This window comes from Canis lupus, chromosome 14 (assembly GCF_048164855.1).
Source record: "Canis lupus baileyi chromosome 14, mCanLup2.hap1, whole genome shotgun sequence".
Classification (NCBI taxonomy): domain Eukaryota; kingdom Metazoa; phylum Chordata; class Mammalia; order Carnivora; family Canidae; genus Canis; species Canis lupus.
The window spans coordinates 22257699-22280658 of NC_132851.1; the positions used below are offsets into that span (position 1 = coordinate 22257699).

General features: G+C 37.3%; 1 long non-coding RNA gene across 1 annotated transcript; it reads left to right on the plus strand.

The window, feature by feature from the left end:
- The first annotated feature begins 48 nt into the window (after window positions 1–48).
- LOC140603390 (uncharacterized) lies at window positions 49–22452 on the plus strand. The gene is made up of 3 exons (XR_012006368.1): window positions 49–165; window positions 12555–12791; window positions 22334–22452. It is a non-coding gene; the product is annotated as an uncharacterized lncRNA (long non-coding RNA).
- The last annotated feature ends 508 nt before the right edge of the window (window positions 22453–22960 follow it).

A 22960-nucleotide genomic window follows, 5' to 3' on the forward strand; every position in this document is an offset into this window, starting at 1 on the left:
TTCTACTGTGGATTAGAAACCATGGCAACCCCAGAAATATTCGGAACACAGCAAATGTACGTGGGATGGAAGTATATCTGAGAACACGGTGTAATTCAGGACAAGAAGGTTTGAGGGGTACTTCCTTGGGGGAATCAGGAGCTTAAGTGGCCTATGAGCTGCCAGGTGAAAAAGCTAAGGTTTTTTTGTTTTGTTTTGTTTTGTTTTGTTTTGTTTTATATATAAAAGAAGCTTCTCTGTAAAAGTTGGCAATGAGTCATTTGACTATTTGTAGAGATATGATTCAATGAGCTGCCCTCTCACCTTCAAGTCGGGAATTTGTCTTCTTATTACTTAATGACAACAATAATAACAATTGCTATGTATTGAACACAAACAATGCCAAACACCATACTGGATCCTTTCCATACACTATCTGAAATCTTTTTGTTAACCCTATGGGTGAGAATTCTCTCTGTTTTATAGATGAAAAAAACTGTGGCTCAGAGAGTTTAAGGAGCTTGTTCAATTTACTACAGATTAATAGAGCCAGGATTAAATTTATACTCTTTCCATTAGGCCATCTTGCATTCATTAGACATTATTATTTCCTTTTAGCATGAGAATCCAGTGGACCACACTAAGCTGATGTAATTCCAGTCAAAAGCAAATAAATTAGTTAATATGCAGTCTTATTTCTGCTAATGGTGACAAAAAAACAATTGAGTTTACAGAAACGTTGAGATAGGGGTTAGATTTGTGAGCACATCTTTATACTGGGTTTAGGTTTGAAGTCGCTGACTTCGCCTCTCTAGGTCTGGGCTTTTCCATCTGGAACATGAGAATGCTGGATTTGAAATCTAAGGTGTGCCCTCAGCTCTGTGATATTTTGACTCTTTGCTTCCTGTGTTCCATTGTGCACAGGACCAAACATCTCAACCCACTGGGTGTTCTGGATTTTTGAGATTTCTGTAGACTTAACTAACTAAAGGAGCAATTTCCTGTTTGGAAAGGTGGTTTTTCTCCTCTCTTCATTGAGATGCTATGCTTAAAGTGCTTCTCAGGCTCAAGAGTAGAATGAAAGTTCCTGGTTATCTTTATGTTCCCTAACTTCATGGGCTTATCAATTTGCCCTGTTTGACAGTACTACTGTCCTCCAACAGTAAGTTGGACCTCATGGCTTTATAGCTTCTTCACAAATCATCACATGTGAAAACCGGAAATGTAACAGAGAAAATTATCTCTTTTCCCTAAGAGATAAGAAAAAGTTCTAAGAAGTTCATCTGTTGAAGAGCACTTAAGAGCACATCTTAGGGATCCTTGGAAATCTGCATTCCAACATGACTCTCCGTATCTCCTGGGCAGAATCTGAAGGGGGTGCAGTCTGCTTTCTCTCCTCCACACCCAACTGATAATGCACAGATGTCGGAGTTGAGGCAACTGGCAGCATGCCTATATCAGGCTGTCTCAGAATTGGAAAGTGGGAAAAGCCAATTCAGGTCAAGAAATAATCTCGCTTCAAGCTGGACCAGGTCTCCAGCCAGATCCAGGCTCAGCCAGTGGCTAGATATGGCAGCCAAGTTTCTATCCGCTTTGCCATTATTAACATGTATAGAAACATGCATTTCTTAGTAACAGAATGAGAAACCAAACAGGAAGGTAACTAGCTGTTAGAGTTTAGGTTTCGTTTCTGGGTAAATCAGCTGTCATCTCACAGAGACATTCCTTCTGTGTGTAATCTCAAACCAGCTAAGACAAATGAGATGGAATAAGAGAAAGTGTGTTAGCAGCTGCTTTTAAATTTGCCCTGGTCATCGAGATCTGTCTTAGTTTGGGTTTTAGACTCTCTAAAGTAGCAGTTGTCATGTTCAACTTTAGATAACCCCATAAATCCGGAAATAGCTAATGTGATTCATGTGAGAATCAGTTACGGTAATGATCTGTGTCCAAATGTTGGTTTTATCGTCATACCTATTCCAAGAGCTGTGTTCAATGAAAGGATGGCAAGTCATGGTCTCTGCACCTCTGAGTCACTGCTCCTTTCCTACATCAAGCATATGATCTTACCTGATTTTGAAGTTGGCCTGTCTGTTAGGCTCCTGGCCAAGTTTGGACCTCCAAGGCAGGAGTGAGAGTAGGAGCAGGGGAAGGAGGGGAAGGTCTGCTTAATGAGATGAGTAAAAAGTAAGATGACCTTTTAAGGGTTACAGAGAATAAATGTTCCAAAAAATTGTTTATATAAGCTGCCTTTGTGATATAAAGCCTAAGGTATTTTTGTGGGTGTGTGTGAAGATTAAAGATAGTGAAAGTTCTAGTAAAACTGACACACCTTACCCTCTTACTCTTCAAAAACTTCCTTACCTTCATCTCAATTTTCCAAAAATACATTGAGGATCTGCTGTGTAAAAAAACTCCCCTTGGGGGTAACAAATATGCAGAAGACACAATGCCTATGCCTGCTGTCTCAGGGCTCAGTCCAGTGGGAAGACAGAAATGTGCAGATGCAATTCTAAATCAGGCCAAACTGGGATGGGTACAGAAACCATTTCCTCTTGGAATCTCTCTCTGACCTCCCCTCTGAACACCTGTAACACACTGAATCTGTGGCAAAGAATGCCTAGCACCAATCAGTATCAGTCTCCCCTTCTTAATAACAGAACCCCTATTTTATTTGGGATAACAATGTACTGTACATATTAGAATAATCCATTTCATAACATCCTTTGGTAGTCAGATGTGGCAATGTAACTAATTTCTGCCCAATACAATGTGAGTGGAAGTACTGGATGGGACTTCTAAGCTGCTTAAGGGATGCAGACTGAGCTGATTGAAGTTCTCTATTCCTTCACACTCCTCCTTGATCCAGCCTAGCATGTAGATGTACTGGCTGTGTAGCCAAGAACTAGCTGGGACCAGAAGCGGACTCTGAGGATGAGAACCATGTAAGTTCTCTGAGAACTTTGTAGAGATGTTATATCATACCTGGACTATTTTCCTACCAGGATTGGTTGATTGAATCATTCATTCATTCATTCATTCATTTTACATGAAACAAAAATAAGTAGATACTCTTTAAAATATCTATCTGCTTTTCTCTTCAAGGAAAGCAAACCTAATTATAGCTAATGAACCTTACATAAAACTTAACACACTGCATATGATTGCTTATTTAATTTTCTGATTCTCCACATATCCAGACTTTAGTCTGCTTAATGAAATAGACTTTGTTTACTTAGTCCTAGTTGTAAAGATTTACAGGTTAAATTGAAAGATAGAATAAATAGATTTATTAGATTGGGCAAATTTAAAAAGTTGAAAGATGTACAGATTTATTGGAAATTGGAAATGGATTTGAAAGCATAACAGAAATCAGGCATGACTTCCAAGTATTTCATCTGAGCAACTGACATGGTGATTCAGGACAGGTTTGGGGAGAAGATCCAGCATTTAGTTCTGAGCATACTAAATTTCAGCTGGACTCATACATTTGGGAGTTGTCAGCAAATAATGGCAATTAAAGCCATAAAATTAAATGAGATCTTCCAGGAATTAATGCAGAGAGAACAGAAGTAGTCATAGAATCAAGCCTAATGCATTCAATGGTTAGCAATCTATAGAATAAGAAAGGCCAAAAAAAGAAAAAGAAAGGAAGAATAGTCACTAAGTTAAAAACAAAAACAAAAGTGGTTTCCCGGCTACATTAAGAAAATATTTCAAGGAGGGGAGAGGAATCATTGAGCCAAAGAATGCTGATAGATCAAAGAAGGTAATGCATGTCATTGACAGCGAGATTTAGTGCTGTGGAAATCACTGGATATTTTGGTGACATGGTGGGGGCTGTATGGTCTGACCAGAATAATTTTGAGAGAAAACAAGAATGAAGGGAAATAGAGGCTACATTTTCAAGGAATTTAGAGACTGAAGTCACAGGGAAATGGTACTGGAGGAGATTGCAGTGCCCTAAGACAATTTTTGTTTGTTTGTTTGTTTGTTGTGTGTGTGTGTGTGTGTGTGTGTGTGTGTGTAGGTGGAAGGAATCTTACATGTTTCTAGAGAGAAGCAATAACTGATAATTCATGAGAGAGGGAAGAATTCATAACACTTGCTTCCCACCAGTCTTCTAGTTTTCATGGTTTTACCCCTTTTATTTGATTCTCTTATAAAGGAATTTATATGAGCATAGTCAGCTTCCTATGCCTTTTCTTCCATGCAATTACGCTGTAAACTCTTTGTAGGCAAGGCCTAGAATTGAACTTTTAGGCTTGGTGGTCAGTAGCTGATAGGTTGATTAGCATCATAAAGTGTTAATGATGATAGGATGCTTAATGAGTTACTAACTCTCAGGGCTTCTTAAAGCTGAAGCTTGGAGAAGTGCTGCCTTGTTCTTTGACACAAAGGGACGGCTGTCCAACCATGGGATTTTGGAAACCTGTAGCAAGTGATTAGGAGGATGGGACAGGAATTTGCCCAGTGTTTATCATACATTTTGCCTAAAATAGCAACTAGAATCACTGCTAAATCTTCCATGTGAAGTCCCAAATTATCCATGACCACTTGATAAGCAAACAGGCAGTAATATAACACTTCAAGGAGATCGGTGCTAAACCTACTTGCACATTAAGAAAGCAATGGTAGGGGGTGCCTGGGTGGGTCACTGAGTTCAGCAACTGTCTTTGGCTCAGGTCATGGTCTTGGGGTTCTGGGGTTTTAGTAAGCCCCTGGGCTGGACTTACTATAAATAAAATGAAATAAGACTTAAAGACATCTTTATTGTTATATAATCCACATATTATATAAATAATTCTTTTAAAGTGTAAAATTCATTGTTTTTTTTTTTTTTTTTAGTATAGTCACAGGGTTGTGTGGCATTCACCACAATCTAAATTTAGAAAAATTTTACCTCTAAAAGAAACTGTACCTGTTAGCAGTCTATCCTCCCTGCCCCAAAAATATTCCTTCCCCTCATCCCTAGACAATTACTAATTTACTTTTTTTTTTTAAGATTTTATTCATTCATTCATGAGAGATAGAGAGAGAGGCAGAGACACTGGCAGAGGGAGAAGTAGGCTCCATGCAGAAGCCCCACGTGGGACTGGATCTCAGGTCTCCAGGATCACACCCTGGGCCTAAGGCGGTGCTAAACTGCTGAGCCACCCGGGCTGCCATAATTTACTTTCTTAATATATAGTTTGCCCATCCTGAACATTTCAGACAAATAGATTCATAAAATATGTGGACTATTTCTTTCCAAGTAGTGTAATATATTCAAAGTTCACCCATATTACACAATTATATCAATTAAGTATCGTATAGACAGTTATCAGTTATGCATCATATTATAACATGTAATGGCATAAAAACAGACTCAGAGACAAATGGAGCAAAATCAATAGCCTAGGGGCACCTGGGTGACTCAGTGGTTGAGCGTCTGCCTTTGGTTCAGGTCTGATCCTTGGGATTGAGTGCAGCATTAGGCTGCTCATAGGAAGCCTGCTTCTCCCTCTGCCTGTGTCTCTGCCTCTCTCTTGGTGTCTCTCATAAATAAATAAATAAAATCTTAAAAAAAAAAATGGAAAGCCCAGACATAAACTCACACATATATGGGCAACCAATTTTTGACAAGGGTTTGAAGAATGCATGATGGGGATGGGACAGTCTCTGATAAATAGTGTTGGGAAAACTGGAGATCCAAATGTAGAAGAATAAAATTGAACCCGTCTTACACTATTAACAAAAGTTAACTTGAAATGGTTTGAAGACTTAAGTGTAAGACCTGAAACTATAAAACTCCTAGACAAAACAGGGGATAAGGTCTTTGACATTAGCTGTGCAATGATTTCTTTAGATAAGACACCAAAAGCACAAGCAACAGAAACTAAAATAAGCACTGGGACTACATTAATCTAAAGAGCTTCTGTACAGCAACAGAAATACTCAATAACGGGCACCTGGGTGGCTCAGTGGGTTAAACATCTGGCTTCTGCTCAGGTCATGATCTCAGGGTCTTGGGCTCATTGGGCTCCCTGCCCAGTGGGGAGCCTGTTTCTCCCTCTCCCTCTGTCCCTCTTCTCTGCTCATGCTCCATCTCTCTCTCTCAAATAAATAAAATCTTAAAAAAAAATCAATAAAATGAAAAGGCATTCTACAGAATGGGAAAAACATTCATAAACCATGTATCCGACAAGGGATTAATATTAAAAAATGTACAGAGAACTCACACCACTTAATAGGAAAACAGTGAGTGATGCAATAAAAAAACAGGCAAAGGACCCGAATAGACATTTTTTCTAAAGAAGACATACAAGTGACCAATAGGTATATGAAAAGATGCTCAATATCACTCATCATCAGGGAAATGCATTTAAAGCAACAATGAGCTATCACCTCTTTATCTATTAGGATGGCTAGTATCAGAAGGACTAGCAATAACAGATGTTGGTGAGGATGTGGAGAATAGGGAACCCCTATACACTGCTTTTGGGAACATAAAATGTAGAGCCATTATGGGAAGCTGTATGACAGTTCCTCAAAGGGTATAGGGGAGATGTTTAAGGGTACAAACTTGTAACTAGTAAGTAAATAGATTCTGAAGATCTGATGCACATGTTAACCTAAATAAAAAGTTTGAATTAGCAGAAATTGAGTTTATTTTGGAATAGCAGAGGATTTGCAATAGCAGGAGATGTGTGCAGCAGGAAGCTACAGGAGAGTCTGTCGAGAGTTGGGTGGGTTATCTCTACAGGCAAAGAGTGTAAAGAGGGGAAATCCAGCCAGAGTCCAAGCAGGAAGTATATTGGCTTGAGGATGGGGGAAGATTCTTGTCAGATATGTATTGGGCAGGAGATAAGTCTTGGTTTTCTGTAAATCAGACATATGTGGAAAATCAGTCTTTCAGTTTTAAAGCTTTGTTCTTCTGAGGGTGCATGCGTGAGATTTACCACTTCATATCCTCCAGTTTTATTTTAGGTTGAAACTCTTTCACACACAGCATAGAGAATATAGTCATTGATTTTATATTATAAACTTCAAAATAGCTAAGAGATTAGATCTTAATTGTTCTCACCGCAAAAAGAAATGATAATTAGATGATGTGATTAAAGTGTTATCTGACACTATGGTGGTCATCATATTGCAATATATAAATATATCAAACCAACATATTGTACATCTTGAACTTATACAATTTTATTCATCAAGTATATCTTAATTTTTAAAAATTAAAAAAAATTTTGGTTGGGCAAAGAATACCTTCTTAGAAAAGGAAGCAATATCTCTCTTCAGGAAATAACTGGAAACAACTCCCTCCACCCCCATCCCCGCCCTGGTTTTTTTCTCCTTGTATTATTTTTCATAATACAACAATAAACAGAAGATTTGGACTACCAAAAAAATAATTTTCAGGATTCTAGCAAAATAGGATCATCTGTCTCCTTCCAGCCAGTTTCTACATGTGTGCACATTTTTGCATCAATGAAACCACAGGGTACACACAATTTGAAAGTCTGCCGTTTTCAATTAATAGTGTATCATAAGAATTTTTCATGTAGTTACTCAAATATCATTTACAGCTGCATAATATCCCATTGAGGATGTAACCTAATTTGATTAACCATCCCCCTATCCTCAGACATTTACTCTATCCTTACTTTGAGGGTTTATAAAAAGCAATATGGTGAACATTTGTGTGCATGTAAGCTCTTGCTTTCATTTGGATTATTACTTTAGGCTAGATTGATTTTTCAAATTAGTAAGATTAACTAGGATCAAAGGACATGATCCTTTTTTTCTCAAATGACCAATTTTTAAAGAATAGAATATATTTTTTCCCCTAAATTTAAGGATCACAGAGAAATAGAGCTAAAGGGAAATTTTAGGAATGCCTCATTTAGTAGATGGCAAATTGACCTTTTTTTAAGATTTTATTTATTTATTCATAAAAGAAACACACACACACACACACACACACACACACACACACACACACAGAGAATGAATGGCAGAGGCACAGGCAGAGGGAGAAGCAGGCTTCTGACAAGGAGACTGATATGGGACTCGATCCCAGATTCCGGAATCACACCCTGAGCCAAAGGCAGACGCTCAACTGCTGAGCCACCCAGGCATCCCCAAATTGACTGGTTTAGTGTTAAACATTAGATAATGCAGTAGATTAAGATGGAAATTGGATTATATATAAATTAAGTGGCAAAACCAGCACCAGAACACATCTGAGCATCTTAAACAGCCTTAAAAAAAAAAAAAAAAAATCCGTTCCAATCCTTTTAAAATATAATGCCTGAATTAAACTGGTATTCAAAACATCCTGACTTTTTTTCTGTCACTTTTACACTAAGCATACTTTGGGCAAAATGCAAGGTGTATTTTATTTTAACATTTTAGCAAATTGGGGCTAGATGACAAAAGAAATGCTCAAATGAAAGAAAAGATATAAATTGTAAAACTGATCATTTTCTGAGTGGAAAAGGAAAGGGAGATATAGATATTTATATCTATATATCTATACCTATACCTAAACCTATATCTATATCTATCATATTTGGTATTATGTCATTCTGTATAAGCTCTTCTTTGTTAGAATTTAATAAATCACTTCTTATGTACTTTTTCTCTCTCTAGTGCTAGAAAGTGGCATGAGTTTCTCCTTCACATGTGATATCAGAGTTCCATAGTGCTATATATATATGTACGCATATATGTTTAATACGTTTCATGCCCAACGTAAGCCTTGAACTCATGACCCCGAGATCAAAAGTCATATGTTCTACCAACTGAGCCAGCTACACACCCCATATATTGCTTTATATATCCAAAAAAGAAAAAAGGAGGTCAAGCTTAGCAACAATGAAATCAGTCAGAGTCATGCAATATGTCACATTTTATCAATTATAATACATGCATGTATTATAACCATTTTAAATTATTAAAATATTAATGGCTATTAAAAATAACCATTTTTAAATTAATAACAACAGAGCTAAAAATAGAGTTGGACATTAATATATCAACTGATCAAGTTGTGCTTTTTGACCAGAATATCTCTGGATAGATATCTGTGTCATAAGAATAGATTAAATCAGAAAAGTGGGCCAGAGATTGACCTGACAGTTTGGATACCGGTGATTAGGAAAATCTACCTGCAAAACAACAGATCTTATGGCACATGGGGAAAAAATGAGAGAGATACCATTTTTCAGGAGATATTATCATAAAAATGTATTCATATATATGTATATATATTTTACTCATGAGAATATGTACGAATTTACTAAATGTACTAATTTCTATCCTTCAAGTGCAATGCATGCAATGCCCTGTGTTAACTCTGTGGAACATGTTACAAGATATGTAGAATTGATGCCTGAAGACATGTCTTGACGTCGTCCAGCTTTAAAGCTGTGGAGTAAGAAAGTGAACCTAACCACTATAATATGGGGGGAAAAATCAGCAAAATCTACTTGGATCTCTTTGTCCTGGAAAACTATTCCTTATTAATTTTCCAAAACTTGTCATTTCTTCAGTACATAAATTCTAATTCAGGTGATTAGGTTCCTGCTTTGCTTCATTTTGTTTTCTTTTCTCATTTCATGTCCAAGAACATATTCTGGAAACTGACTTCATTATTCTTCAGACATCATTAGGAAGATATTCACATACTACAAGGGTTCTGGCTGCTGTTTTTCCCTGTTGAACATGTCTTACTAGTTTTTACACCCTACTGAAGTACCTATGTCTTGGGAAGGGATAGTAGATAGAAGAGAGCAAGTATTGATGGTTCAATTTCAAGGCACCAGTCACAAGTATGTATTTGATTTGGAGCAGAGACTCCCTGAACCTCCCTTCCTGCAGCATCACCAATGCGTTTTGTGAACAGTGGCTTCTTACCCTAGACTTGGGAAAAGCATGAGAAAGTGGCACAGTTATGGGTTAGTTATGGGCTGTTACTGAGAATAAATTGTGAGAGCAAGCAAAGAGAGCTTTATGTTTTTATCAGTAGGGCTTTGTAGTAGGCAACCCTGTTTGAGTGAAAAGAGACAAAATTCAATTCAAAATTGTTTAAGGAAATGGGAAATTTCTGGTATATGTACTGGCAAACTTCAGCTAGGGGTTTCTTCATTGATGGTTAGATTAAAAGGCTTAAGCAATGTGTTAGAAGATGTACTGAGGCATATTAAAATTCTTAAGAATTTATTTGAACAAAAATTGATTCCAGGGCAGCCCCGGTGGCGCAGTGGTTTGGCGCCACCTGCAGCCTGGGGTGTGATCCTGGAGACCCCGGATCGAATCCCACATAGGGCTCCCTGCATGGAGCCTGCTTCTCCCTCTGCCTGTGTCTCTGCCTCTCTCTCTCTCTGTGTGTCTATGAATGAATAAATAAAATCTTAAAAAAAAAAATTGATTCCAATCAGGCAGCACCAAACTGGGAGTGGTTAGGACCACACCTTGAATCCAGAGGAAAGACAGAGAAAGTATGGAAGCAAAGAAAGAAAAGTCTTCAATTGTCTGTAGTTTAAAGATGAGGGTTTGAATGAAGGCAGCCTAGCCTCAGAGCAAATATTGGAGCAAACATTGATTTTCAGTATGTCCCAAAAAGGCCACAAGGGAAGAGTAGGCTGAAAAAAAAAAAAAAAAAAAAGATAAGAAGGCAGTGGGCTAGAGAGTTGTTTATAAATGGAAAGAAGAACAAGAATGTGCCTTCAACTAATAGGGTGGTCTGTGGAGAAAGAAAAGAAAGATAAAGATCCTTCTGGACATGAGACCAAAAACCATCTGGAGAACCAGAAGGAAATTGGCAGTGTTCCCATATTGGGAAAATATTGAGTAAGCCATCAATAAACATGAGAATTCAGACTGGAAAGTCAGGAAGACGAGCCTGAGAGAAGAAAGGCAACAAGTCATTGCTGTGGTTCTATACAGCCTGCATGATACACACAACATCTCACCTCAATGAACAGGGGATTTGTAGTGTTTAATGCCTGAAACGTACAGGTTCAGTCTAAGTGGACTATCTCATTCCAGCACTGGTGTTTCCAAAATTAAACTTCAGGATGAAAAATCAGGTATTTACTTCTTTGCTATACTTCTCTGTTACCTAACAACATTGCTAGGACCAGAGCTCACACCAAGGTTTGAAGCCTATTGCATCAATGACTTCATTTCAAATGTGTCCTAAATATCTGTTGGATAAAGAAGAACCATGGGAATTTCAAAGAACAAAACTGCAGCCAATAATCAGAAGATATAAAGCTACAAAACGCATGTAATATCCTTCCAGACATCAAGGAGGGCTCTTTTCTTCTAAAAGCCATACTGTATACAGGATAAAAAAAAAAAACTTCACCTCTTAAAAAAAGAAAATTTAGTGGTGCCTCGCTGGCTCAGTCGTGTGAGTGTCCAGCTCTTGATTTTGGCTCAGGTTGTGGGATTGAGTCCCCTATTGGGCTGTACATTCGGCGCAGTCTACTTGTCTCTTTACCTCTGCTCCTCCTTGCTTTCTCTCTGTCTCTCTCTCAAATAAATAAATAAATAAATAAATAAATAAATAAATAAATAAACAAATAAATAAAATCTTTAAAAAAAGGGAAATTTAGACCATTAAAAAATTATATAGAATATCAGCAGAGAAGGGAGTCATTGCTTCTCAGTTTCTGGAATGATCAAAAACAATTTATGAACAAAAAATCATATATGTTAATTCTTGTCTTGACATTTTAATAATTGAGTGCACACGTACACACGCACATAATGGTTAAATTTAATTTACAATGAACTATTTTGCAGGATCAAAGTCCTTCCAAAACTTTGCTTAATTAGGAGATACATTCATGACTTTTCAGAGAGTTGTCAAATAATATTTTCAATATCATCAATGTTACCTGAGATGCTATGGAACATAACCCAAGCTATACAATTAACTTCACATTAAGATTTGAAGTGACACAAGCATTGCCTGTGACTATCATCTCTCAATTTGTAAATCATCAGAGCATGGTGACAGTTTGGCTTGACCACAACTAGGTCTGAGTAAAGTATTTTTCCTTTTGTGCAATAAGGAAACTTCTAGTATGAGAACTCCTTTTTCTCCTTTCAGTTTATTTTAGAAATCATTTATTAATTTTCCCTCTGCTCAAAGTAATTCCATAGTTTGCCTGTTCTTTTTTTTCTTTTTGAGGACTAAGGGGTAACTTTTCAGGCAGTTTCCTTAGTCATTCTAGGCAGCTCGCCAATGGAATATAGACTAAACAACACAGAGGATATTAATTTTACCTCACTATACAGGCACACAGCTAGTGATGCATAAAGTCTTCATTCCAGAACTGACAATAAAAGGGTTGTGTAATTGTCCAGAGTCCAACGTCACTAACAGTTTTTTGAGGGAGTTGGAAGGAGATAAGAGAATAGGCCTTGGGGAATAATTTTAAAATGGCTAAATAGTGATGGCAGAGCCAAACTCATACCTACATCAGTGGGGTGCAGAGAATTAATCTTGGAGTATCTTTAATGCTGAATTTGAGAAGAGAAACTTCAAAATGAACCTTAAAAAACCCTGTATTTCACAGATGTATTTGGTGTTTCCTGGCGGTAGAAGAGCCTGGGTAAAAAGAAGATTTTGAAAAAGCAATTTTTTTTTGAAATACAACATGCATACAAAACAATTCATAAATCATAAGTTTAGAGCTTAGTAAATGTTTAAATGTGACTTCACTTTGAAAGCAACTCTCAGGTGAAGAAACAAAACATCAACTACTTCCCAGAAGACATGCCTATACCACCATGTAGTCAACATCTTCCCTCAGGTAAACTATATACTGACCTATATCATTACATTAGTTTTGTTTATGACTATTACATAAATGGACCATAAATAAAGTGTACACTCTTTCACGATGGACTCTTTCTTAAATCAACATTTTATTTAAGTGTGGTTGTAGTACCTTCATTCTCATTGTATTACCTAGTATTCTCAAAGTGTGAATATACCTCTTATCAATCTGTGAATATACCTTCTACTATTAAGAACTATTCTGGGGATCCCTGGGTGGCTCAGGGTTTAGCACCTGCCTTCAGCCCAGGGTGTGATCCTGGAGTCCCGGGATTGAGAACCACATCGGGCTCCTTGCATGGAGCCTGCTTCTCCCTCTGCTTCTCTCTTTCTCTCTGTCTCCCTGTGTTTCTCGTGAATAAATAAATAAAATCTTAAAAAAAAAAAAAGAACTATTTTGGGTGAAATAGATGATGGGGATTGTCATGAGGAGCACTGGGTGATATATGGAATTGTTGAATCACTATATTGTATGCCTGAAACTAGTATTGCACTGTATGTTAACTAACTGGAATTAAAATACAAACTTGAAAAAAAGAACTATTTTATTCTATTATTTGAATACAACATATAATACATGTTGTATGCCACTGAGTTTGGACTTTTATATCAATATTCATGAGAGAGATTGGTCTGTAATTTTTGTTTCTTGTAAGGTCTTGCTATGTTTTGATATAAAGATTATTCACACTTTAAAACTGTTAGGAAGTGTTCCTTCTATGTCCATTATTTGAGAGATTTTATGTAAAATTAGCTTTATTTCTCCCTTAAATTTTTGGAAGAATCAATTAGCAAAGCGTAGAATATCTTTTCCTTACAAACTCTGAGAGGGCATAGGAATTTCCGTTATGCCTTTGAGAGGTTTTGGCTTAACCTTTCTGTTCATCCAGCCCTATAGCTTCAACTTAACAATATCTCCAGGAATAGGCAGGCTCTGTATTTAGTGTCCTTTTGTCTTCTGATTTTGGCACTTCCATTATATGCAACTCCCCAAAGCTGTCCCAGTTTCTCTGTCCCCCAATAAGACCTTTCCCAGGACAACCTCAAGTTTCTAGCCTTACTGCAACCTAAGATCAGCAAAGGCTTCCAGGGAGAGGAGTAGATCTTCAGTTCACCTCTTAAAGATTTCTTTCCTTCTAGATGCTTCAGTAGATCTCTGATTATCTTCAAATATGTGAATTTATCAGGTGGTTTGGTGTTTTGGAGCATTAGTTGGCCTTGCAAGAACTACTCTATCCTTCCAGAAGTTGAAGCTAAAAGGAAGATTTAAAAAAAAAAAAAAAAAAAAAAAATATATATATATATATATATATATATATATATATTCTTTCATCTTTGCTTTGTACTGACTGGTTATAAGAAGTTTCAGTACCACCTAGAGTAGCTTACAGTATGAAGTAGACAAATACCCATCTGAAGAATTCATAATTACAAATAGTAATGCATGCTAATTCAGTCACGTTTCAAAATAACTCCACTTAGGGGATCCCTGGGTGGCGCAGCGGTTTGGCGCCTGCCTTTGGCCCAGGGCGCGATCCTGGAGACCGGGGATCGAATCCCACGTTGGGCTCCCGGTGCATGGAGCCTGCTTCTCCCTCTGCCTGTGTCTCTGCGTCTCTCTCTCTCTCTGTGTAACTATCATAAATAAAAAAAAAATAAAAAAACAAACAAACAAAATAACTCCACTTAAATTGTTGTCAAGAACTTTCAAGTGTTTCTTTGTGTAATTATTCTAAAATATAGTGATTTGGGGAATTTTTAAAATTGTATTTATTTATTTATTTAAGATTTATTAGTTTCAGAGAGAGAGAGAGAGCATGGTTGGGGGGAAAGGGAGAAAGAGAGAGACAGAGGTCTCAAACAGACTTCCTGCTAAGTGTGGAGCCCAATGTGGGGCTTGATCTCAAGACCCTGAGATCATGACCTGAGCCGAAATTGAGAATTGGACACTCATTAGACTGAGCCACCCAGATGCCCTCAAATTTCCCTTTTTTAGTTAAAAATTATTTTAAAAAATAACATCTGCACAAAGCTGAATAAACTGAAAAATCAACAACCTTTTTAAAGAAATGAAGTCACAGGACAAACCATTGCCTTCAAATTGGAGACACCAACAAGCAAATACAGAAAAGCACAACAAACTTTAATATTAACAGAAATATTTTTCTTGTTTTTTTTTTAAAATTAAAGTTCGATTTGCCAACATATACGATAATAACCGAAATCTCTGCAGGACCTACTACCAGGGTAGGGAAACCTGAATTGGAATTGATAAATTTGCTAGAGGCTCAGTGTAGACAACTCTGAGAGATAACTCCAGGGAGAATTGATCATCAGGGGAGCCCTAAACTTTTGTGAGTTGTACCTTCAAAACTCTGCCAGGGTCTCACAGAAAATATCAAAGAAAAATCCTCCCATGCTTCTGGCAGGGGAGGGAAAAAGGAATCATTCTGAAATATGCCAGAGCAATTTGTTCTTTTTTTTTTTTTTAAGATTTTTTTTTTTAATTCATGAGAAACACAAAGAGAGAGGCAGAGATATAGGCAGAGGGAGAAGCAGGCTCCCTGTGGGGACCCTGATGCAGGACTCAATCCCAGGACCCCAGGATCATGACATGAGCCAAAGGCAGATGCTCAACCACTGAGCCACCCAGGTGCCCTACAATCTGTTCTTAACAAGATCTGCCCTCATAGAAATTATTTAGCCAGAGCCTAACCTGTTGGCGTTTTAGCAAAGCCTAACTGAGTTGGGGGAATGAAGTATGCAATTCCAGCTAGCTCTAGCCTTCCATGTGGAGTGAGGGAAATGCCAACAGCACTGGTCTTTAAAACTGAGACCTTGCTTCTCCCCCTGCCTGTGTCTCTGCCTATCTATCTATCTATCTATCTATCTATCTATCTATCTATCTATCATCTCTCATTAATAAATAAATAAAATATATATAAAAAAAAAAGGGTGGCCCAGATGGCTCAGCAGTTTAGCACTGCCTTCAGCCCAGGGTATGATCCTGGAGTCTGGGGATGGAGTCCCACATCGGGCTCCCTGCATGGAGCCTGCTTCTCCCCCTGCCTGTGTCTCTGCCTCTCTCTCTCTCTCTCTATCTCTCATTAATAAATAAATAAAATATTTTAAAAAAAATAAAATAAAACTGAGACCTAATCATGAGAATACAGAATGTCTCTCTTCTCCCAACACCTTACCATTACATTAATAAATACTGACTTATGGCAATGTCTTCTACTCAGTACATCATGTGTAACAATTATGAATAATTACAAGGTATATTAAAATACAGACATTTCAGTTTGAAAAAAAAAAAAAGAAAGAGCACTTATCAGAGCCAGGCTCAGCAACGATGGGGCTGTTGGAATTTTCAGACTGGGAATTTAAAATAATTATGATTAATATGTTAAGTGCTCTAACAGATAAAGTTAATAGCATGAAAAACAGATGGGCGATGCAGGCAGGAAGGTGGATATTCCAAGAAAAAAACCCCACAGTAATAAAAAATGCTAATGATCAAAAACACTGTAACAGAAATGAAGAATGTCTTTGATGGGTTTATTAGTAGATGACATGGCTGGAGAAAAAAATCACTGAGCCTAAGGATATCTCTATAGAGACTTCCAAAACTGAAAAGCAAAGAGAGAAAAGACAAATAAATAAATCGGAACAAAGTATCCAAGATCTGTGAGACAACTACAAAGAGTGTAACAGATACGTAATTAGAATATCAGAAGGAGAAGAAAGAGAAAGGAACAGAAGAAACATTTTGAAACAGTAATGACTGAAATTTTCCCCTTAATTAATATCAGACACTAAACTACAGATTCAAGAAACTCAGAGAACATCAAGCAGATAAATGCCCAAAACAAACAAACAAACAAACAAACAACGCACTACAGTTTGGTATATCAGATCCAAGTTATAGAAAATCAAAGATATTGAAAAAGTCCTGAAAAAAGCCCCAAGGGGGGGAAACCTTACCTATAGTGGATCAAAGACTATAATTACATATGACAACTCCTCAGAAACCATACAAACAAGAAAAGAATGGAGTGAAATATTTAATGTGTTGAAAGAAAAAACAATCACCAAGTTAAATTTTGTACCCTGTGAAATTATCCTTCCAGAGTGGAGGAGAAATAATGACTTTCTCAGACAAACAAAAATTATGGGAATTTGTTGCCAGCAATTCTGCCTTGAAAGAAATACTAAAAAAAGTTCTTTCAAGAGAAGGAAACTATTATAGTTCAGAAACTTAAATCTATATAAGAAAAAAAAGAACATTGAAGAAGGTAAAATAAAAACTTTTTTCTTATTCTTAATAGATCTAACAAATAATAGTATATATTCTTATCTATATATGGTATATATGCTGATATATATTTATATATAAATGAATGAATGACAGCAATGATATAGGAGACAGGAGGTTAGAATTAAAATTGTTTGTGATAATAAGGTCCTTGAGCTTCCTGTGAAGCAATATAGTATGTACAAAAGTAGACATCTATCTGTTGTAAATGTATATTGCTAACTTTAGGAACCCCCCCACCAAATAAATTAAAAATAGAAATTAAAAAAGGAGAAGAAGCAAAACTGTTTTGCTAAGAAAAGAGAGATAATTCAGAGCACTGGGTAGCTCATTTAAGTGTCTGACTTTGACTTAGGTCATGATCTCCTGGTCCTGGGATTAAGCCCTGTGTCAGGCTCCCTGCCCAGTGGAGAATCTGTTTGTCCCTCTGCCCCTCCCCAACTCATGCTCTCTCTTCCTCTCTCTCTCAAATAAATAAACATTTTTTTTTAAAAAAGAAGAGAAAATGGAATCATATAAAATGCTCAATTAAAAGCAAAAACAGAAGTGCTTGGCTGGCTTAGTCGATAGAGCATCTGATTTTTAATCTCAGGGTTGTGAGTTTGAGCTTCACACTGGATATAGAGATTACTTTAATAATAATAATAATAATAACAATAATAAGCACAAGAAGGCATGATCAGCTGTGGTAGCATCCTGGGGGAGCAGGGGGTAGAGAGAAGAAGCACATAAGGAAAAAAGAATGCAGAAGACAAGAATAGGAACAACAAACAAGGACAAAAAAATAGAAAACAGTAACAAAAATGATACATATATATATATTTGAAAATAAGACACATCTATAATGAAATCTAAGTTTCCACTTTAGAAAACTAGAATAGGAAGAGCAAATTAAATCCGAAGTAAGCAGAAGAAAAGAAATGAGAAGTAGAGCAGAAGTCAGTGAAATTCAAATTAGGAAATCAAGAGAAAATCAATAAAAACAAAAGCTAGTTCTTTGAAAAGATCAATAAAATCAATAAGCTTCTGGCCAGGCTAACTAGAAAAGAGAGAGGACACAAGTTACTAATGTTAGAAATGAATGAGGGGATATCACTACAGAACCTATGGGCATTAAAAGGATAGTAAAGGTGGGGAATCCCTGAGTGGCTCAGTGGTTTAGCGCCTGCCTTTGGCCCAGGGTGTGATCCTGGAGTCCAGGGATCGAGTCCCATGTCGGGCTCCCTGTATGGAGCCTGCTTCACTCTCTTCCTATGTCTCTGCCTCTCTCTCTCTCTCATGAATAAATAAATATATTTAAAAAAAAAAAGATAGTAAAGGAATACTGTGAAAAATTCTGTCCATCTGAAGCTTTCCCACTATGATCAGCTACAAGGCAAAGATGGTCCCTCCTACTACTCCTCTTTAACACTGTACTGGAAGTTCTAGCTAATGCAATATGAGAAGAAAATGAAATAAAAAGGTATACAGATTGGAAGGAAGGAAGACTTTTTAAATTATGCGATTACCTATCTAGAAAATCTATATAAATAAAATCAAAGAAGAACTAAATAAATAGGCAGATAATTCATGTTCATTGATAGGAAGATTCAATATACCAAGTCACAATTTTTCTCAACCTGAACCTATGATTATACAATTAAGTGTGTGTTCTCTAATAAATGCAAACTCTGAAGGCAGACACATTTTAAGGTTTTTTTTTTTTTTTTTTTTTTTTATTTATGATAGTCACACACACACAGAGAGAGAGAGAGAGAGAGAGGCAGAGACACAGGCAGAGGGAGAAGCAGGCTCCATGCACCGGGAGCCCGACGTGGGATTTGATCCTGGGTCTCCAGGATCGCGCCCTGGGCCAAAGGCAGGTGCTAAACCGCTGCGCCACCCAGGGATCCCCATTTTAAGGTTTTTTAAAAAATATTTTATTTATTTATTCATGAGAGACAGAAAGAGAGAGGCAGAAACACAGGCAGAGGGAGAAGCAGGCTCCATGTGGGGAGCCCGACATGGGACTCGATCCCAGGTCTCCAGGATCACGCCCTGGGCTGAAGGCGGTGCTAAACTGCTGAGCCACCTGGGCTGCCCTGGAGCCTACTTTAAAAATTTTTTTAAAAATATATTAGAGAATAACAGAAATATCCTTTTTTTTAAAAGATTTTATTTATTTATTTATTTATTTATTTATTCATTCATTCATTCATTCATTCATTCATGAGAGACAGAGAGAGAGAGAGAGAGAGAGAGAGGCAGAGACACAAGCAGAGGGATAAGCAGGCTTCCATGCAGGAAGCCTGATGTGGGACTTGATCCAGGGGCTCTGGGATCACACCCTGACACAAAGGCAGATGCTCAACCGCTAAGCCACCCAGGCATCCCTAACAGAAATATTCTAACCAGGAAGTGACAGGAATTTATGTGTTTTTCAGAAAGATCAATCTATCAGTCCTGTGAAAATTAAATAGAGGAGGAGTGAAGATTGAAAAGTGAGAGGTTGGGGGCATCTGGGTGGCTCAAGTTAGCTGTCTGACTCTTGATTTCATCTCAGGTCATGATCTCAGGATCCTCATTTCGAGCCCCACTTTGGGCTTCATGCTCATTTTGAAGTCTGCTTAAGATCTTCTCTCTCCTTTTCCCTCTGCCTCTCTCCCCACTCAAGCACCCTCTCTTTCAAATAAATAAATAAAATATTAAAAAGAAGAAGAAATAAAATCTTAAAAAAAAAAAAAAAGAAAACAGAGAGATTAAAACTTGAACAGGGTTTGAGAAGGGGATGGATTGAAGACAATGAAATATGGTTCCATACCCCCATTACCAGCAACGAACATGAATAAAATACCTCATCATCCAGAAAGATTTGATTGCTTTTGCTTTTACTTTTCTCTAGAAATTCTACAGTGTGTGTGAATGAAAATATTAGAAAATATATCTTTTTTTTGCTAACATCATCTTATTTCTTATTTATTCACTTAAAATCAAATGATGGCAAACTTTATATGTGAGTGTCCTAGAAAAGCATATCTAAAGTCCAGTCAAGTCCAGTTCATTTAGCAGATGCACTGTGGATGTACCTAATAAAATTTTTTATTACCAATCTAATTTTTACACCATTTTACAATGAACTGATAGCTGATGTGTGAGTTTATTCTTTTGAATGTGCTCTTTAACTTTTTTTTTTTTTTTTTAAGATCTTATTTATTTATAGGACAGAGAGAGAGAGAGCACAAGCAGGCAGAGGGAGAGGCAGGCTTCCTGCTGAGCAGAGAGCCTGACCTGGGACTCTATCCCAGGACCCTGAGATCAGGACTTGAGGAAGGCAGACACTTAATCCACTGAGCCACCCAGGTGCCTGGCTTTTCAACTGTTGATTGGGAATGGGGCACTAAGTGATTCATCTATTTTTTAACTGGTGAAGAGAGAAGTCTAAATACATACAAGGAACTATGCTACGTACCACATATAGGAAATGCCAGTTGGAGGTAATAGGTAGAAAAGAACAGGTGTCAACTTAAAAAGAACACAAAATTGATGCGAAAATACCATTGTTAGTGCTATTTTTCTAATTTACCATATTTTGTTTAAATTTGGCAGCAATTAAATAGAGTTATATAAGTTCTGTGCCTTAGTTTCATCATCTGTGAAGGTTTTTATGAGACTAAGTTAATTTTTCACCTAGGGAGTAAGCAGAGTCAAGAGCATAGACTTTAGATTTCAAAGACTGAATGCCCAGCTAAAATCCCACCTTGACCGCTAGTAGCTGTGTGACCTTGGGCAAGTTATTTGTCTTCTCTATACTCAGTGCCCTCATCTGTCAAATAGGGATAATAAATAGTACATATTTCATAGGGTTGTTGGAAGCTTAAACAAATTAATATTTACAGAGTGCTCAGAATAGTGCCTGGTACATAGTAAGGGCTGTGTAAGTGTTTACTAAATATATAAAATTAAAAATGGAGAATAAGAAAATAATTTGGTCTCAATAAAAGCTTGTTTCTTTCTCTTTTCATCCCAAATGCTTCAAAAGAGAAAAACTTTAAAAAGTCTTCTTTAGGGGCACCTGAGTGGCTCAGTGATTGGTTGATCGTCTGCCTTCAGTTCAGGGCATGATCTCCAGGGTCCTGGGATTGAGTCCCACGTGGGACTCCCCGCAGGGAGCCTGCTTCTCCCTCTGCCTGTGTCTCTGCCTCTCTCTGTGTGTCTGTCATGAATAAATAAATAAAATCTTTTTTTAAAATTCTTATTTGGATGAAATATAGTATATGATTTAAGTCAGTGATCAGTGAAAAAGATAATTTCTTTTTAAAATTTTCTTTAGAATCTCTTCCAGCTGTATCGATATATACAAATGTTTATTTACAAAGAAGTAAGAATCTGTGAATATGTCCATGTTTACATACATAAATAAAAGTATTTTTATATAAAAATGTATCTCCAATGACCTCTGATTACATTCTCTGTAATTATTATAATCCCCCTGAGGATGACACGAATTTCTGATAGGCTGGTCAATCAATACATTCTGGTCCCAGCCTCTTATTTCCTGTTCTTTGATAGAATAGAACTGGAGAGGAAAAGAAGCAATAGTGTTCTGATCTAGTTCTGATCTATCTTGCTTTGCAAAAAGGAATAGTATTTATGTTAGAGTATTTGGCAAGCGAGAAGTAGATTTTTTTTTTTTTTTTCAAGGTCTGCTTTTAAGGCCAAATTTGTTCAGGGTGGAGCCCTGCTCTTGGCTTAAAAGCCACATTCACCACTGGCCCTTTTGCTGGAAAACACAAATGGCCAATTATGTATGCTGTGACCAGTTGCTGGACTGTTAAAGGCGTGCAAAAAGACAAGGTTCTCAGCAAACAACCCTTAAAATGCTGGAGGGTTAGAGGGGTCAAAGGATCTCCATTCCATGGGAAGCATTTTATCACAATGCAAATCTTTCCTAACTTTTAAATTGGAGGCACTCTGGTGACCACTTCATTTGGCAATAACTAGGGTGGCTCTGTGTAATGAGGATGAAACCATCCTGGCAGGAAAATGGAAATCCCGTGAGTGCTTCTATTGCCTATTTAGGCACCCCAATGCTGGTATGTAACTATAGGACTCTTGAACCTCCCTGAAGACAACATCTACGGGTTTCATCTTCAGCCTCAGTTTCAGTGCAATGTGATTTGATGGTGGTAACTGTTTTATTTTGGTGTTTTTCATGACAGCTGGCAGGGGAGGCTGTATGGATGAGTTAGAGAAAGATACAGCGTGCCGCATTTCCTTCATCTGAAGACATGGTTCTGCATTTTCAGCTTCCTAAAATCAGGGTAGGCAATAAAATCGCTATTACGTTAAATGTGTATGTGTGCTTTTTTTTTTCTTTTTTTTCAAAGAGCTATTAGCTTTTATCGTCTTTCCTTCCATTTCCCTACTCGGGCCCTAGCAGTTTTTCTCTCAGTTGCCACCGGAAAGGGTCTAAATCAATGGGGAGGTGATTACAAATAATAATGACCCACCTGCTGAGTGTAAAGAGTTTCACAGCAGGGCCCAGAGCCTGCCCCTTTGCCATTCATTTTTTTTTTCTCTTTTTTCCTCAATCCCTCCCTCTGTGGAAGGCAGCTTTACCTCCTATTTCCTTCCTCTAGATCGCACCGTGCTAATGACGTGCTAGGATTTCTTCTGGTTGTTTTGTCTCTTATCTTGGAAGAAATGTTCAAATACACAAGATCTACTCTAGTTATTTTCTCAACGGCCCATCTGTAGACTCATGAAATCTTTCCAAAGGTCTAGAGCTCCTCCTTTTTTACTAAGCACTTACAATTTTTCACCACCCTCCTTAGCAAATAAAAACT